Source organism: Prunus avium, chromosome 7 (assembly GCF_965620075.1).
Source record: "Prunus avium chromosome 7, drPruAviu1.hap1.1, whole genome shotgun sequence".
Taxonomy (NCBI): Eukaryota; Viridiplantae; Streptophyta; class Magnoliopsida; order Rosales; family Rosaceae; genus Prunus; species Prunus avium.
In genome coordinates, this window is record NC_142290.1 from 23,582,918 (window position 1) to 23,602,831 (window position 19,914).

Genomic DNA, 19,914 nt, shown 5'->3' on the forward strand with positions numbered 1-19,914 from the left:
ATTTTTTTTAAAAAAAAGGCCTCTCGCAGGCGCGAAAGCGCGTGCGGAGAGGCTAGTATTAATTAAAGAAAAAAATATATTATTTTGTCATGTTAGGTTTAATCTCAACCATTAAAAGTAGAGTAATCTAATGGTCCAAAAATTGTGTCAAAACTTGTGTCAAAAATATGGTGCCACGGATCCGCCCCCATATATATATATATATATATTTGACCTAGCATGACATTTCATATTATGAGATGCTTCATAATATTCATTTCTCGAGGCTCGAGCCTTGGGGTGAACATGTGCAAGCTAACCAATCAAATTAAGCAAACAATTTCTTCATTCAAAGGGAAATGAGAAAAGATTGAAATCCGAAATAAGGAAACCTCCAAAATGACATCATAAAGCAATACAAATCTCCTTAGTTCACAAAGCAGAAAACGTTTTAGGCCCCCAGGAACACTTTGGTAAGGACTGCACTGGTCTCGAACGTTGCCTTCAGCAGCTTCAAACCCTACGGAGAGAAAAAACAAAACATACAATATGTCAAACAAATAAGCTTTAAATCAAAGCAGAGACGAGGAATTAGTTTGAATGTTGAGTTGCATGATGATTCGGCATAAATAGCCTGACTTCAAGCCTTATTTATTAATCCAACAAGTATATATATATATAATTAATGAAAGATGAAATCTAAACAGAAAATATATATTAATCCAACAGGAGAACATAACAAGTTACACTATATATTATAGAGTAAAAGTATAGAGATTATTAGGAGGAATAATATTCAGACCTCTTGCATCCCAAGATGAACCACCTTCTCTTGAAGAGCACCAACATCCTTCACATTGAACTGGTTAAGTACAGCAATACTTGAAATGGTGGACAATATTGGCTTCACCTCCAAGTTATCCATGACCATGTATGTTACTACTCCCTTGACATACCCTCCCTCGCAGCCGGACTTTGCCACCACCGTAGAAGAAGAAGCTTGTGGGGAAACATAAGTCACCCTAATGGACATGTAATCGCTTCTATTTGGGCAAAGGGTTCCACAAACATCGGAAATATGAAGGGGATTGCAGCATGAACACATGTAGAACTGTTTAGAATTCGAGTCGACATTAATATTGTTGGTCAGCAAAGGAAGGATATTGGCACCAGCAGCAACTGTGGTCTTTGGTTTCAGCAAGGTGTTCTTGTCAAGATTGGGTTGCAAGTATGTGTCATTGAGATTTTCGACACTCTCATAAAGCTTTCCCATGCGACCAACCATGCCGTCTTCGGAGAGGAGCCTGATCACAGTCGCAACAGGCAGAGACAGGAGACTGAAGAGAAAATCAACAACATCCTTGCTGGCTTCGGCAAACAAAACTTTGCAGCCCCTGTGTCGATCAGGAGTTTCAAACTCACATGTGTGGTATTGGAGGTTGCCATATCGACGCAATATGTTTTTTTTTTCTTTTTGGATATTGATGCAATGTTGAGGCTTAGGTTACCTATCAATTTAAAGTCTTAGAATAAAATTTACTAAAACATTTCAAATTAATTATTCGTGTCTGCGAAAAAAAAATTAAGGGCAAAAGTTAGGGAATCACTCAAAATACCTCTCCCCTAAACAGGTAGTCTACTTTTCCTTTTTATTGCCAAAAAAGAAGAAAAAACCTTTTTTTTCTTTTCTTTTTTTCTCTTTTTCTCCCTTTCTTTATTACTTTACAATACTTTTCAGAACAAAGGAACACTACATAGTACATATACATTTCGGTGCTCTCAAGCTTAAAAAAATTTCCTTAGTTGCCAAGGATCCTCTCGTTCGATAAAATTTCCTTAGTTGCAAAGGATGCACTAGTTTAATAAAACTCCTTATAATTACTTGCTAAGGATTCAAAGATTGTCCTGGATTCGAGTCCTAACATGTGTATCAAAGGCGGATCCACCATGGGGTCAATGGGGTCAGACGACCCCATGGCAGATCTGGAGTTTAGTGTTAGGGACTGGTTTTTGCCCTTGGAAGCCATGGAAATGACCCCATGGAGAAGAAGAAGCTTCGGTGGCTGGGGTTCTTTTCAGTTTTTTTATTTTTAAAAACTGCCTTGCAAAACGACGTCGTTTTGGGCAATGCAATTTTTTTAAAAAGACCTAGCCAAAACGACGTCGTTTTGGTCTAGGACTTTTATAAAAAAATAAAAAAACGGGCTGCAACTTCTTAACAGCAAACAGACCCGAAAACAGACCCTCCAAACTCCAAATTTTCATATTTCTCCTCCCTAACCCCAATCTCCCCAAGACCTCTACCACCATCTCCTCCCTTGCCACCGCCACCAAGGGTGCTAGCTGCCGTTCACCACCAGCCATTCCCGTTGCCGCCACTATTTTTGTGAAAGTTTACAATTCAATTCAAGTAAGTTCTAATTTCTAAACCCTAAGCCTCAATTCAAATAAATGAAACCTCGTCGTGGACAATTGTAACTTGTAATATTATTTTTGACATTAATTATGAGTGAAAGTACTATCGTTTCATTTTCAATATTTTTTTCATCTTAAAAAATTATTTGGTAGTTTACACTATGACCCTATGAGTGGTCATTCCTGCATCCGCCACTAATGTGTATGTGGGTTTAGATGAATATCGTCAATTTCAATAGGAGAGACCCTAAAACAAATTCCTTAGTTAAAAACCACTCTTACATTTTCTCCATTTTCCTTTAGAAGAAAGTTGATTTTCCACTCCAAAATTAACTTGCAAAGCGGAAGAAGAGTAGCTCAACTCCTTATAAACTTATGCTAGTTCCCTTAATTTTCAATATGCAACAAAATTCAATAGGGACCACTATTATTATTTAAGTAAGTTTCTATTTTTATTTTATTTTTATAAGTAGACTTCTAGTCTAAAATAGGGAAATATTATTGTAGTAGTATTATTATGCTAAACTGACCATAATATTTTATTTGATCTCTACGTTATAGGAGTCATTCTATAGTGAGGGTGTTAGATAACGCCCTTAAATGAGACCATATCTCTTAACCGTTAGATAAAAAGGATCAAACTAACCAATTTGATCCAACAATTAACCAATTCAATTCAATAGTTAAAAGGAGCCTTAGAAAAGACCCTCACTTGGAGTGCATGGTACAAGTCAATTATGAAATCCTGGGATGACTGGTAATTTAGCGGAATTTGAGACTATACATTTCGATCAAGCTTAACAAAATTTCCTTAGTTGCTATGGATCCTTTGGTTTAATAAAATTTCCTCAGTTTCTAAGGATCCACTTGTTTAATAAAACTCCTTCTAATTAGTTGCTAAGGATCCATTGGTGTAGTGATTTGGAGCCAAGCTCCCCAAAGATGGTCCTGGATTCGAGTCCTAGCATGTGTGTGTGAGTTTATGTAAATATCATCCATTTCAGTAGGAGAGGCCCTAAAAAAAATATTTCCTTAGTTAAAAACCACTCTTAAATTTTCGCTATTTTTATTTTGAAGAAAGTTGACATCCCACTCCAAAATTAACTCGCAATGGAGAAAATTAGTAGCTCAACTCCTTAGAGCACTTCCATCGTAGAAGCCCAGCCCAGGCAAAATGCCCCCTAAGCCTCCAAAAGTGATTCCAGGGCAAACATCCATCTCGAGCAAGAGCTGGGGTCCACCAAGCCTAGGCAAGGCCCAGGGCAAGATCAGCCCAAGCTGCTGCCTAAGGGCGCTAACATCAGCAAATAAAAAAATTTATAAAAAATCTAAAACAATTCTGAAAAATTACCAAAAAATTCAGATTTTTTTTTTATACATACCTAGCAAATTCTTTTATTATTAATCTCATATGTATAAATAAAATTAGTCCCATATAAATAGTAATTGCCCTTGGGTTGTGATGTAGGACGATATATGAGTCATTTATGGTGGGAAATATTAATTAAAATAAAGTGGCTCAAAGTTGGAAGGACATTGTGCAAGAGAGGAACATTCTGGTTAAGCATCAATTATGGCACTAGAAAAAGAAGGACGGCGCATCATTGGGATTTTGGGGTTGCTTAATTTTTTGAAAAGATTTATATTATGTTTATATATTTTAGAATAAGTTATCAATCAGGATATTATTTTCATGATATGATTTTAATTAGTTTTCTTATTAGGTAAGTTTTAGGAATATTCTGGAACCTAGGTTTCCCACGGTTTTAGGATTTCTTGGTTTTCTATTTAAGCCAACTCATGACATTGTATTAATTAGTTTTATGATATTCTTAATCAAATTAAGAGATTTTCTCTATTTTTTGGTGGATTCCAATCGCTCATGGATTTCAGTTTATCCTACATCACAACCCATGCTTTTGTGTTGCATCAAGTGGTATCAGAGCGGGTCATCATTCAGAGCAAGAATTTTCCTTCTCAATGATGAGCGGAGATGGGAGGTATACGCAAACCTCATCGACGATGGTCGTGGGGAAATATCAAAGATTAAAGAGGAACGCGCTAGTGGATTTGCCCGAAGCCAAGCTCTTCAATCCTATGTTGCAGATGTTCCATGTTTTATGGGAAGTGACTGTATTAAAGGGTTTCTCGAATGGGTTGCAGATATAGAGGAAATATTTTATACATTACAATAGAAATTTCAAGAAACCGTCGTCTTCACAATTAATAGACGACGGTTTTTTAACAAACCCGACGTCTTTGGATATAATAAACGACAGTTCTTTCAAAAAACCTGTCGTCTTTACATCTAATAGAGGACAGTTCTTTTAAAAAAACCGTCGTCTTTACAGTTAATAGACGACAGTATTTCAAGAAACCGTTGTCTTCACAAATAATAGATGACGGTTTTTTACATACCCGACGTCTTTGGATATAATAAACAACAGTTCTTTCAAAAAAACTGTCGTCTTTACCTCTAATAGAAGATGGTTTGTTGAAAAAAACCATCGTCTTTACATCTAATAGACGATGGTTTTGAGTAAAAGTGTCATCTTTACAAATAATAGACGACGGGGATTTACCGTCATGGTTTTATGCATCAAAAGATGTCAGTCGATTTCACAACGGTTGAAAAACCGGATACACGACGGTGGATTACCGTCGTCTATTGCGATTTTTGTGGTTCGGCAAGTGTCTTCTTAACATCAAAATGATGGGAATACTATTAGATCGCTTGTTGCACGGTGTATTGAATTTACTCAAATTATTATAAAACGTAACACGGTGTATTGAATTCACTCCAATGATAAAACATAACACGTATAATGAGTTTATAGTTACACATTCATGATTGAGTGTCCAATTACAATATTCCTGTAAATTCCATGGTTGAAAGTTCTGGAAGCAAAATTATCGCGACGTAAACTAAAAACAAACGTACAAGAACAAGTCATGAAACATTGGAAAGCCAAGATACATAAAGCATGATCTCCATGATGTATTTATACATCATATACAAATATATTCACATTCAGTTCAAGTTCCATCGCTCATTTACAAAACTTCTAGTATGATTTCATGTGCTCAGCAGTAACCACAAGGGAATGGTTGGGTTTCTTGTTTGTCCTTGATGCAATTTGGAAATTGAGCAGCTACTGCTAAAGAGAGAGTTGGCAAGCAAAGCTTTCTCCAAATCTCCAGTCGTTCCTCGCTGGAGAAATGAGAGTATGTAATTCATGAAGAGCGAGTCACATGGCAAGATAATTGGCCCACGACCACTTGAGAGGCCAAACTCTTCTTCAGACATCTTGAAGAGCTCTTGGAAAATGCAGTTTGAGAGATAGGATAATGGCAGTACGAAACGGCCTCCGTCAATGGTGTAGATAACAAAAGTTCCCTTTTCACCCACCATATTATTCAGCATGTTGTTTGTAGCTGCTCTTGGCGATGAATTTTTGTTCCTCCCCATAGCATCTCTCTTCTGCCACTTGCTAGCATTTCTAATGAGCCTCTTGGGACTGATTATATTGTCCATGGAGATGATATAAAATGACCAAATTGAGCCCTAAAAGCAACTTTGTGTTTTCTAGAATGCTAATGATGAGTGCTATGGTTGTTGAATAATTGGGAATATGGGTTTCCTATTTATATATGTTCTCTATAAAACACTTGTTGAAGTGGGGAAAATGGGTTTAGTTTGGTGGTGAGAATATCAATGTGTAGAAAAACAAACGGTTTTTGGATGCTTTAAATTATGTCAAGTTATGTCTTGTTTTTTGGATAGTTATTTATCATATTAAAGCCGCACACCAAATGAATATGTGAAGTTTATTTTGTAAAGCCGTACATGATTAGAGAATTCTTTTGGTTACCTTGTATGGAGAAAATTCCAATGTTCATATAATGTCATGTGCCTTAAGGACACAACATATAATATTCGTTCGTTAGTAATATCAGTTGGTTACTAGGACACAAGAAATCTTGACTTCCAATCTTTGGAAAGTTCCTGTCTTGTTCTTTTCTTCATAACATCGGAATGTACCAATGTTTGTCAAAAATCCTCGTCAAACGTAATACGGAAGAACTATAGACAAGGACCTAGATGTGTACGTAAACACTTGTAAGTTTTACAAAACCTAGAACTTCGAAGCTAGAATTTTATGAAAATCACCATATCGCTGCATCTATGGCTCCTTTTTTTTTCAAAAGTGAAAATGAAATATCATTTAGTCTCTACTATTGTAGTACGATAGTGTTTACCAAAATAAGAATTAGTTAGCTTAGCTTCTAGAATTGGTTAGCTATTTGTTATTAACTAAGGCACGTGGTACCCACGTGTAGCTCACAGCTGTAACAGCTGTAATATTCATGTGAGTTAGTTACAGAGCTTACTTAGAAATTAAGCAAAACTCTACTGTATAAAAAGCCTGAGTTGCTTCATATCTCGGTGATTTTTTTCTCTTAATAACAATTCTGAGTTTACTCCTCTGGTTTTCTTTCAAGTATTCTTCTGTTCTTCTCTCTAATTTCTATAATATTAGCATGTAGTACGATCACGTGGTGTAATTTGTCCATATATTATAATATAAATAGATATTTATTGATTCTATTCTTTAAAAGGGGGAATATCAATATTGTCGTCCACCTATATTATAGCACGTGTACAAGCTATAACACGTGATCATACTACCATACTATTCTATAATAATTTCTCCCAACAACTCACTATCCCTTATGTAATACTATATTGACATCTGCCTAGATATTTAACATTCTTAACTTAGTAGAAATAATTTATTGTCAAAAACCCAAATGAAAATTTCCCACAGCGCTTTCTTGTTCTCTATTCATCCTTTCTTCACAATCACCAACAAAACCCAATATTTTGTTTTTTGTTTGTTTAATCCGTTTCCATCACAAAGAAAACATCAACTTTTCCTTCTTCTTTTTTTCCCCACAGTGTAGAATACTCAATCCCTCCAAAAAAAAAAAAAAAAAAAAAACTTGTGCAGGGGGCATAAGAGGGACTGGTTGTTGATATGGGTTGGGGTTCTATGAGAGAATGAGAGATATGGAGTCCAATAGAGAATGGTGGAGAGAGAGGTGCAAAAGAGAAGAACGTGAAGAGACAAAAAGAAGAGGAGATAGTTTTAAAGGTGTCAAAAGAGTGGGGTTGGCCCGACACAGCACGGCCGTATTTTTGAGACAGAAAGAAAGAGGAGATAGTTTTAAAGGAGTAAAGTATTTTTTTTTTCCCAATTAGAACCATCTAGTGCTTGTGAAACTGATCTTGTGGAATATATGATTTGATAAAAAAAGGGCAGGATGAGATATTTATTTCTCACTTCTTTCACTTTCTTATCTTGGATGAAAACAACCACAACCTCTGCATGATCTATAATATAATTTACACCTTATGGACCTGCATTAACACAATACTTAAGAGAAGTTCAATAAATTCTTGAAATCTGTTTATACCATAATCAACCGAGCATACCTAGCACCAAAGCGACTAGGACCAAGGCAGGCACGCCTTCTTCCCTGCCGAAGGAAGACACCCTTCCAAGGCAACCAACACCTGCCGAAGCTCCCGATTGCCGAACCTAGTCTCCAAGAACACGTGTCACCACCACAATGATTGGCACAAAGTCCCACATCGGAACTTTGTACAAACTTCTCATTTCTACCTCCCTATAAATAGGGAACAGTACCCAAGATGAAATGGGTAACTAATTTCTTACTTTCACTGTTACTCTGCCAAAGTTACCACTTATAGCTTACTTAAGCATCGGAGAGCCTTCGGCTGGCACCACATCGGTGTCCGAAGCTTAACGACTGCTTCTCTTACTTTGTCTTCTGCAGGGTACCCAGCTACCGAAGGTCCTAGCCCTTTTCCTTACCGAAGGTCCTAGCCTTTTTCCCTGCCAAAGACGATCCCCTTCTCTCTAAGTTGACCCTCTCCCATTTTGAGCATCAACAGTTGGGCGCCGTCTGTGGGAAACGACTTCTGAATCCCAACTCCCTCTACCAGCTCCGCTGGCTCCTTCTCCTATCAAGCCCCATCGCCTCTTCTTCACCCCACACTCTGGTATGCCAAGGGAGGAAAGCAATGAGACCCAGTGCCACACCCCCCATGGGGAGTCCTCCCGAAGGAAACCTTCGATAGGAGGAGATCTCCAGGCGGAGGTGGAGCGCCTCCGTGCCAGCGTTGCGAAGATGTTCGAAAACTACGAACACCTTCGCACCAAAAATGTTGAACTAGAGCACGATTGCCGAGCCCTGATCGGTTCATAATTGTATATCATTTTGTACCCTTCTAGCTTATGATTTGGTTATGTTTTTGAGTTAAACTTGTGCTTTTAATCCTTTTTGTGTTTATCTTTCAGTTCATTGAGCTTTAGGTAATAATGAGGGCTTTGGATAGTAAATGATGCAATCCATGCATGTTAGGGCCTAATTTGGATGAATGGATGAAGAGCTTAAAGACAAACTCAATTTTGGCTACAGTCCCCTGCCAGCCCAGTTTCGTAGGTCATATTGCAAGCTTTGTTTCAGCAACCTACATAGCTCGGATGAGGCCACATTCTTCATGAAAGTTGTTCCAATGGGTGTGTAATATAACATATCCAAAATTCAGCCCCATTGGATAAATATGGAGTCTGTTACCTAGCAAACACAGAGCCATGCTCAGGATGGATTTTATCAGCGCGCAAAATGAGTTAGCAATTTGTTTTGGCCTTAACTTCCTCCTCCGACCTTGGATTGGCCCAAATGATATATGGCTGGAAAGAAGACATTCTGAACTTCAAGTTTGAGTGCTTAAAGTCTTAATTTGCTTAAGGGAAGCCCAATTCGTAAGCCCTTGAAGTTGCTGGTCATGCTGACCTCAGGATGAGCTATTATTTCTGGTTGGAAGCTTGGTCATGGTGACATGAAGATGAGCTAGGGCTGCTGGTGGGATTTATTAGTGAAGTGCATCAACCATTTCATATTTTATAATGCAAGTGTTGTATGCATTAGTGAAGTGCATCAACCATTTCAGATTTTATAAAACAAGTGTTGTATGCATTAGCCATACTTAATTCAGTTTTTCAGCTTCCTTAGGCCTATATATAGTGAGGTTTCCCAAGCTTGTAAACACACCCCAAGGGGGGGAGCTCTCAAACACTTCTCTAGAGCTCCCTTCCCTTCTCTCCCTCAAATTCTCTTAGTTTCTCTTTCTAGTTTTCAATTGTTATAATGAGATCTTTGTGCTGAAATTTTCCTTTAAGTCTTTCCAAGTTCTACTTTAATTTTCATTGTTATGTAAATTCTTTTCTTTAGTTTCAAGTTTGATTAGTTTCCAAGTTTCAATTATGGTTCATGTTCTTATTCATTATGCTTATAAGTTAATATGCTAGTTTGAATGATTGATCACCATTTAGGCTTGCATGTTAGCTATCTTGGTTTGAATTAAGAGTATACACCATGCTTTAATTCGAATTGAACTATGAATAGGAAGAGTATGTATGGACATTCGACAACAGGGATTAGATACATGCTTGGTTGTTTAAATTGTTCTTCTATGCTTAATGGGTTCCTAATGCTTAATTTTAGGTTAGACAACAAATGATCAAATTAGGGAATTAGGAACACAAGGTTATGAGCAAACACCATGGCTTAATCATACTTTAGCTAGAATCAATCCGTTAATCTAATTGAACTTGGGAACTTATCTACTTGAGTTAGTTATTTTCTTTCTTTCTTGTTTTATTTATTTCCTTTCTTTTTTCGTTTCTGTTTTGTGTAGGGAAAATGAATTGGATCATTCAATCACCAATCCTCGTGGATCGACCTCGCACTTACATATGCTATACTACCAAACAGCTCGTGCACTTGCGAGTATCACAAGTTGAGGATGCAACTGAATCCATTTTGGTGCAGCTGTATCGACACAACAAGCCCTGAAACATAGTCTGGAAGGCAAAGGCCACCATTTCACCTAGCAAGACCACACCCAGGACATTGGGCACACCCAACTGAACCATCCACTTACCTCCCGCCATAGCGCTCCCATACAAAATAGGCCTGACAAAGGCAAGGGTCACCTCCACCCAGAAAACACCAAGTCAAAATTTCTCCATGTTCCCCCACCAAAAGGCCAACCCAACGCCCCAGCTAAAGTCTATAGGGACTGTAGGCATCGTATCTCGGAGCGTCGACCAGACCCAATCAACATTAATGTAGACCTCCACCACCCAAAGGCAACTCAACTTGGGCCCCTGCCGAAGCCCACCCGTTCAGCCACCACGGAGGAAGTCGGGGACTCAGACGATTGGGAACCCTATAACCCTGAGGATTGGGATACCCAATGCTCCGAAGACTTCGAGTGCTGGGAAGACTATCCAACCCCACCTACCCAACCCTACAGGCCTTCAGCACCCAACGCTCTTCCACATGCTGACCCAGCTATGCGCCTTCTCTTTGAGAAGGTCCGACGCCTGGAGAGCGAGTAGCATCGCCGCCATCAGCCCCTCTGGGCAAAACCACGCCCTAGGCCCTTCGCTGAGCGTATCCTCAACTATCATCAGGAGAAGGACATCCAGCCACTTCGTATTGCCTTCTACACTGGCACAGAGGATCCTCTCACCCATATCCACTCCTTCCAGTCCGCCCTTGGATGCAAGGGCCTCAGTGACGAAGGCATGTGCCTCCTCTTCCCTTCCACCCTCAGTGGAGCAGCTCTGAATTGGTTTTACCAGTTGAAACCCCGGACCATCAACTCCTTCGATAGTCTGAAGCAAACCTTCCTGGACCATTTCATGATCCAGACTGATCGGCTATACTCCGCGGATGACTTGTACATGCTTCGGCAGGGTGAGGACGAATCCCTTCGGGAGTATGCAGCCCGCTTCAGCCATGAGTACTCTCGTTGCCCAGATACCGATGATCGGGCAACCTTCGGCGCTTTCAAGAGTGGTCTCCGCGAGTCCAACTTCCGTTACCTGGTCCACAGCAACCAATGGAACACCTACGCCGAACTGATGAAACAGGCCGCTGTCCATGCAAAGGCTGAGTACTTTAATTCCAAGCGTGGCCCGGCCACTTCGGCACGTGGCACTTCTGGTAATCCCCCACCTGCTTCGGTACCTAGCCCAGCCCCACCTCATTATTCTGCTCCCACCCAAGGTAACTAAGGTGCCCCGCACCCTAAAAGGAAGGATAGCTACCAGCATACCTTCAGCAGCAGCAAACGTGGCAGACATGGTAACCAGCACCAGTCCAGCGAAGGCCACCCCCCCAGGACAAGTGATCGGGCTCTACTCCCCTTCACCCCCAAGCCTAGGTTCGAGGTCTTCACCACCCTCAACACCACCTATGAGAATGTCCTGGTGCACGAGGCACCAATGATACCCGAGCCTCCCCCCAGAAGACCGACCAGCAAGCCCATGCCAAACACAGGTGTCTTCTGTCGCTTTCATCAGTTCAGTGGCCATGACACTGAATCTTGTATCACCTTGCGCAACATCATTGAGGGACTCATCCGTGAGGGGAAGCTGGGTAAATATGTGCACAATCTCCCACCCCCACCTAACCCTCGCCAACGACAGATCAACATAATCTCCACTATCAGCGGCGGCCCCACCCTGGCTGGGACATCCAATAATTCCATCAAGCACTATGTTCGATCTTCTTACGCGCATCAGGTTTTCAGCACCGAGCAAGGACGCATGCCGAAGACGCAGAGGACAGGCTGGGCCCCCATTACCTTCTACAAAGAGGAAGAACGTGGTGTTATTCTCCCCTATGACGACCCACTCATTATCCGGGCAGACATTTCTAACTTCGACGTTGGACGTATCCTAGTGGACATTGGCAGCTCGGTCAGTGTGATGTTTGCTGATGCCTTCAACGAACTCCAGGTCCCCGCTCACTTGCTCGACCGAAGCATCACACCCCTTGTGAGCTTCTCTGGCGATATAGTTCAGCCCATCGGCAGCATCCATCTCCCTATATCTATTGGTTCAGCACCTCATCGAGCAACCACCACCACTCCCTTCCTTATCGTGGATTGTCCTACAGCCTACAATGTCATCCTCGGCCGCCCAGCCTTATCCCAAATGAAGGTATTCGTCTCCACACACATGCTACTACTGAAATTCCCCACCCCCCATGGCACAGGCACGGTGCGCGGCGACCAACTAGGGGCTCAAAGCTGCTATGCTTTGGCAGTCAAATCTACCAATCGCCAAACTAAGGGTCAAGCCCTTACGGTAACTAAGGCCCCAACCCCTTCTCCAGCTAGAACTGAACGACCTGAGGACCCTAGGGAGGAATTTGTCACTCAACAGGCCGAACCCGTGGAAGACCTTGAGCTTGTTAGCCTCCACGACGACGTCCCGGATCGGCAGGTTCGGATCGGCACCTCCCTCTCGCAGGAGCTTTGCTTTGACCTCGTAGCTTTCCTTTGCCTTTACTCCGAGGTCTTCACCTGGTCCTACAACGATGTTCGGACCACTTTGCAAAACCCAAGGGAGGTGTCGTATAGCAGTGTAGCTCGGAAGTCCGAGTGTCGTATCCACAGAGAGCAGTGTAAAGAAAATAATAGAGATGAAAAAGAACAAGTATGATTGAGAGGTTGATTTATGCAAGATTTGATTTAGAGAAAATTTAATTGATTAAAACACTAAGGCATTGGGTTTCCATTTTTAACATAAGCATGCAACTCTTAATAATTTGATCCACAAAATATTTTCCTTTGTAGTTGTTCAAAATAATTAAAGCCCTTTTTAATTTCCTTTAGGAGTATTCTAAGCATAACTTGTACCATTGGCAACAAACTATCAAAAAATAATCTTCATCAAAATTCTATTAATCTTTGGTAATTCTCTTCTCTTTTAAAAGCATGAAAGTTTTTACTACACAATGGGAAAAACATGATTGAACCCATGAAATAGATTATCAAACATCCATCAATTAATTAAAAAGAAAACTACAAATTCCATTTGAACAAAAACTACAAATTCACATTAAAGCTTAGGTTTGGATCAAACTAATAAAAATTACACACTTATATTAAAAGCTTTCTCCCTAGCCTTAGCTAGGGAGTTAGTTCCCCATAATAAAATTAAACTAAAAATAGAAATTAAAACTTAGAAAGATGGAGGGAAGAGAGAAAGCTCAAGAGTTGTGGAGCTTGGTGTGATTTTACAATGCCATAGCTTCTCCTATTTATAGGAAAATGGGAGCAATTCTAAATTCATTAAACCCCTCCATTCATGAATTTAATATGTATTCCACTTGCCATCAAACCAATTGCCAATTTGCTTCCATTACTTATTCCATAGTGTTGATGACTCCATTCTCCAAATTCTTCATCTTCTTCAATGCACAACCGTAACCCTCATCTTAATATTTCTTCTTTTCTTCAATTGATGCTCCACTTCTACTTGCTTTTGTTATTCAATCCTTTCTTTTGGTTAAGTGTTGCACCCATTTACCTACTAGCATCCAATGATCTTCTTCAACCTTAAGATAAAATAATGAAATCATCATCAATTATGTAATGGGTATGTAAGCAAGTGCAAAAGTGAAAAACAAACCTAATTAACTAAAATTGTAAGAAAATCAATTACTAACAAATATATTTAGGGATAATAAATGTGATAGTTTATGTGCTCATCAAACGACATGCCAGACATATCACCTGATGTCATTTCTCTGTCTGCCGCGCAAATCTCACGGCCTGGAGTTCCGGGCCGAGGGGATGTGCGTTAACACGCGGTTTCCTGCTTTTGGGTGCGGTGCGGTTGTGCGCAGGCGTGCCAGCACGGTCTACCGTGCGTCGATGTGTTGATGAGTGTTGGATGGATAAGTGGTGCGCCTGTTTGAACTGTCTTCCTAATCAAACGATTGTAGCCGAGAGAGGAACTGGTCTCGGCTGTTAGGTTCACGGCCTGAACTACAAGGCCGTTGAGTGATGGTGTTGGTGGTGGGTTTTGAGTGGTGCGCCTGTTTGAACTGTCTTCCTAATCAAACGATTGTAGCCGAGAGAGGAACTGGTCTCGGCTGTTAGGTTCACGGCCTGAACTACAAGGCCGTTGAGTGATGGTGTTGGTGGTGGGTTTTGGGCGGTGCTCTGGCACACTGCTCAGGGAGCGACGGTCGTGTGATATATGGGGTGAGTGAACGAACAACAAGGATGGTGCTCCGGCGCCTTGAAAATCAAGGGTCGTATGATATATTGATGAATGGATTTTCCTTACAATCTAACACTACTCCTAGGAAAGCAAGTAAATATATTGAAAGTGCATTACAGGAAAAAATAAGTTGCTCCGTGGGAGGCTTGGTTTTGGTGTTGAACCCTTTGAATGTGGCTCGAGTCTTGTATTTATAGGAAGAGTCTTTGGAGGAGTAATCGAGGCTAAAAATCCGCATAGTGGAGCTGGATTGGAGCAAGTGGGCAGTCCAATCGACATTTGGGATCGTGAAGTATGGTGGTGTGACCCCAGAAATTCCGGTGATTCTCGGCCGCCGCTCTTGATCGTGGGTTCTGAGCTTCTGGCCGTGGAGACGCATTTATGGCCTGGATAGTTGGTGAACCAATATCTCAGGCTATCAGAATTCTTGTGAGAATGTCCACGTCTAATCACTCTGATCCTCATCACCAAATCCTGACTTCAGTCACTTCCCACCTTCCCTCATGCATTAAATGCTTCTTTGTGGCCAGTGGGTTTGCTGCATTAAACATGCACTACTTCATTAAATGAAGCCTGGGTCCCTGCTATCACGTGATGATCTGACTTTAATATTTCCGGCCGCGATTTTGTTCGGCCTCGGCCTCGGCCTGCGCTTGAGGCCGAGATGATCATGCCTTAGCATTTCTTCTTTTGTTTTTAGGATGGCGAAACGCTGCGTTTCAGTTTTTACGAACAAGTGCCAGGGCCGAGAGAAGGGGCTCCTTCGGCCAGCTTATGGCCGTGATTTATCAGGCACAAACATTGCCCCCACATCCCTGGATTCTTCGGCCTCGGCATGGGTAGGGGCCGAATGGATTCCAAGGGATGGACCCTTTGCATTCCTTTCTGAAGTGATTGACAACTGGGGCATTAAATACGCAGGCCAGTCGGCGCATTTAATGCCTCAAGCACGTCGTGTAGGCCATCATTGCCCAGGGCGTCGCTTCGCTTTGTCAGAGGAAGCGACGGCCTCTGGGCTTTTGACACGTCGTTGCGCCTGTTGAGCGTGCTAACAGAACGTTACGTCTCTCGAGAGAGACACACCCTTTCGTTTCGAATTCTAGCGCCAATATAAAAACCCAGACTTCCTTGCTTTCTCCTTACGCTTTCAGAATCCTCAGACGCCCAAGCTTTGTCAAAAAAACCCATTTCTCCAACCTTCAAAACCCATCAAACTTTCGCACCTCCAAGGTTACCAGAGAATCCCTCGTGAGCTCGCGATTTTCCAGAACCTACAGACCTTATTCCTTTTCTTTTAAGCTTTTCCACCAGTGTTCCTTGCGTTCATTACCCTTTTTTCGCATTTCCCCTTTAAACACTCATCTTAAGCCTGCTCTAATGGCCTCCAATACCCCCACATCTGTTGAAGTTCGGTCCCAAACCTTCCAAACTGAATTCGAGGCTATTTGCCGAGATATTCAGGGCTCGATCCTCCCTGACATCATCACGCCCTGGGCTGATGACGATGGTGCCCCCACTGATTCCTGCGTACTCGGCCCCTCCATTAATGGCGGAATGCCAGAGAGGCTTGTGGCCCATCTGAAAAACAATCTAGTGGATCTTTCGGCTTTAGACGGGGGAGACTTCCAGGACTGGAATGTCCTCAGGCCGCCGCCCACACGGTGGTCGAGGAGGTGGGAGCCGCAGAGGCGATGGTTGAGGAGGCGGCCACCGCCGAAGAAGTGGCTGAGGCGCTGGATGCTAAGATTGCGCCCGCAGACGTGCCGCCTGCCAAGGAGACTGCAGAAGGGGCAACCGGAGAGATTGCCGAGGAAGTCGCCGAAGAGGCCACCGAGGGAGCTACCGAAGAGGTCGGCGATGAGGGCGGTGAGGAGGCCGATGAAGAGGCCGCTGAGGAAGCAACCGACAAGGCCGCCGAAGAGCCTACTGTGGACGTGCCAAGTGGGCCTTTGCCGTCCACCCCTCGTCGCCCAAGCGGCATCTCCTTTCGCTCGGTAAGAATCCGCCTTCAATATACTTGGCTTTATTGTTCTCTTTTGATCTGTTCTACACTTCTGACCGAACTTTTGTCTCTAGCCTCCTCAATCGTCGCCGCCGCTGGCCATGGTTGTCGCGACCATGCCTCCTATGCCGTCGTTCCAGGACTCAACGGTCGTGGCCGAGCCAGTGATGACTAGAGCCACGGTCGTGAGTGTGCCGAGTCTCCTGCGGACTACTTCGGCGGTGATGACCGACCTTTCGCTCCCCGTGAGTATTCGACCTCTTTTTTGTTTATCCCTTTATGTCCTAGTTAATTATCTCTTACCCCTTCTCCCTCTTATGTTTAGGAGGCCACCTCCTCCGATGATCTTGAGGAGCTATACGCTAGCCTCCATGAGGAAGGGGGAAGCTCGGCCTCGACTCCCTTGGACGAGGACTCCAAGACCGTTATTGAACGGCTCCAGGAGTTCCTTCTCCTTGATGTTCGGCAAATGACCGCCGCTGGGGCGATTACGGAGTTTAGGTCCTGCTTGGATACGGCCATGGCGCTCGATCTGCTCGACTCGGCTCAACTAGATGAACTGCAAGCCCGTCTGGCCGAAGGCGAGGAGATGATCGGCCGGTATGCTGAAGCTGCCACGCGGATGGCCGAGGGGAGCTCGCTCGAGCAGGATCTGGAGGTGATTAAAGAACAAGTTCAACCTGCAATGGCCCGACTGAAAGAAAATGACCTCGTCGTCCAACGAGAGAATGAAGAGCTTGCGCAGGTTGAGGCCCAGATTACCGAGCTCCAGGCTCGCCGAGATCTCATCCTCCAACGCCGAGATGGCGCGGTCGCAGCCGGGAGCGAGCTGAAATCCTTGGCCAAGCGAATCCTCAAAGCAGCGACTGAGACGAAGAAGGCCTTGGCCGAGCGGAAGCTGTTTCGAGCGAGATGCAGGCGGACATCAACGGTGGGGACATTGCTTGGAGAAGGATCACCTGCCTGATCTGGGGGATGTTCAGCGAAGGGGTCTAAGCGGGCAAAGAGCGGCCATTTCAACTATTTTTCTTTTTCTCTTTTCTGTGATGTAATAAAAATTCACATACATTATTTTATTTACACATATATATATATATATATATATATATTATTTCGGCCGTGACTGGCCGTTCTTTTTCGTAAGTAATGCCCCTTTTTAACTAAATGTAAGGCAAGGGCCTTCTTTTCTAAAAAACGAAATGTATACTTTCCTTTTCTATATGACGGCCGGGCCTTTCGCTTTAGCCCCTCCGCCTACCTTCCTTTTTTCTTTTTCTTGACTTTCTTGTCGTAGGTCCTCGGTGCCATTTTCTTTTGAACTTGCGCCGAGTTGTAGACGTCAAGTCTCGACTCTTTCGGATCTTCTAAATTCCCGGGCGTCATCCGCTTTAGTGGTTCATCAGTGGCCGTCGGCCAAGATATAAGGAGATGTACCCACGGCCGAGTTTTTTGAGGCGCGGCGTTCCCAAAAAAATTTGGGAAATAAATTGCGCCAAACCATGGGCTTGCTTAATAGGCACGGCTTTGTGCACCTTGGTGCCCCCGATTCCCCCTGTATTGAAACGTCTTTCAAGACAGCTCGGATGTCTTCGATCTGAGACCTTTGAAAAGGCTTGCCCTGTCGCGCCTCGTTTCGCGGCCTTTCCTGTTGGGTCTTCTGAGCACGGGGCCCGGTCATTTCGACCGAGCCGGGTAGTTTCAGAGGAACGCCGTGGGTTTGGCCGAGATGAGCTCGGTCCGCTGGCCATCGAGATATAACCACCTGGTTCTGTTGGATGGCATCATACTAGGAACCTAGATAGGTCCGCGTTGTCGTCGGAATGGCCGGATCGTATATTTGCTCTGGCAGCGTGGCGGCCAAGCCTTTCTGATCGCATTGTTGTGGTAACGCTTCGGTCATACTGCTTTGGCCGGACTGTGCTTGATCGGCCAAAGTATGGGTTGGGCCGAATTTCTCGGCCGTAGACACCGTAGGACTCCTCCTGAATGCTTTGGCTAGAGCGTGGAGCAGGCTACATGCTTTCTTTGCCGGTTGGTTTGGTCCGGGACTCGCCCTTGTGGGCTGGGACTACCCCCAGCTGTTAGTCGGCGGCAATGAATGCTGGCCGTAGCCTAACGCTTGGGTACGGGAAAAGACGCCAAGGTTGCTGCTTTCGCCGTATGGCTCAATCCTTTCACGTTCCTGGCTTCTATGTCCGGCTCCAGGGGGTGTTGCGGGCGAAGTCACCGGCATTCTCTCCTGGAAAAGCGTTCGTAGCTCTGAAGAGAATCTGTCCATCGTGGCCATGAAGGATGTTTCCATCCTGCAAGCCTGCCTGGACATCAAATCCTCCATTACTGCTTGTTCCTGTATGGACTCGGCCGTACGATCCGTCATTACTGGAACGCTGGCCGAGATTCCGACCGTATGTTCGGTCACGGTAATTGGTGAAGTGGACTCAGGAGTATCAGAAGTCATTTCGACGGCCTTGTTTTTGAGCTTTGCCTGTGCCCTAGTTTCCACCATAAATTTTTGACAAGTGTCCCACTGGGCGTGCCAAAAGTGTCTCCCACGCAAATCTCACAGCTTGGAGTTCCGGGCCGAGGGGATTTGCGTTAACACACAGTTTCCTGCTTTTGGGTACGGTGCGGTTGTGCGCGGGCGTGCCAGCACGGTCTACCGTGCGTCGATGTGTTGATGAATGTTGGATGGATAAGTAGTGCGCCTGTTTGAACTGTCTTCCTAATCAAACGATTGTAGCCGAGAGAGGAACTGGTCTCGGCTGTTAGGTTCACGGCCTGAACTACAAGGCCGTTGAGTGATGGTGTTGGTGGTGGGTTTTGGGCGGTGCTCCGGCGCGCTGCTCAAGGAGCGACGGTCGTGTGATATATGGGGTGAGTGAACGAACAACAAGGATGGTGCTCCGGCGCCTTGAAAATCAAGGGTCATATGATATATTGATGAATGGATTTTCCTTACAATCTAACACTACTCCTAGGAAAGCAAGTAAAGATATTGAAAGTGTATTACAGAAAAAAATAAGTTGCTCCGTGGGAGGCTTGGTTTTGGTGTTGAACCCTTTGAATGTGGCTCGAGTCTTGTATTTATAGGAAGAGTCTCTGAAGGAGTAATCGAGGCTAAAAATCCGCATGGTGGAGCTGGATTGGAGCAAGTGGGCAGTCCAATCGACATTTGGGATCGTGAAGTATGGTGGTGTGACCCCAGAAATCCCGGTGAATCTCGGCCGCCGCTCTTGATCGTGGGTTCTGAGCTTCTGGCCGTGGAGACGCATTTATGGCCTGGATAGCTGGTGAACCAATATCTCAGGCTGTCAGAATTCTTGTGAGAATGTCTACGTC

The 19,914-nt window shown here is 43.5% G+C and overlaps 1 pseudogene across 1 annotated transcript; it reads right to left on the bottom strand.

Moving 5' to 3' along the window:
• Positions 1 to 284: 284 nt before the first annotated feature.
• Positions 285 to 1,425, bottom strand: LOC110770268 (uncharacterized; annotated as a pseudogene). Its single transcript, XR_015825768.1, has 2 exons — positions 782 to 1,425; positions 285 to 499 (listed from the first exon to the last, which is right to left on the bottom strand). The product of XR_015825768.1 is annotated as an uncharacterized LOC110770268 (transcript).
• Positions 1,426 to 19,914: the final 18,489 nt, after the last annotated feature.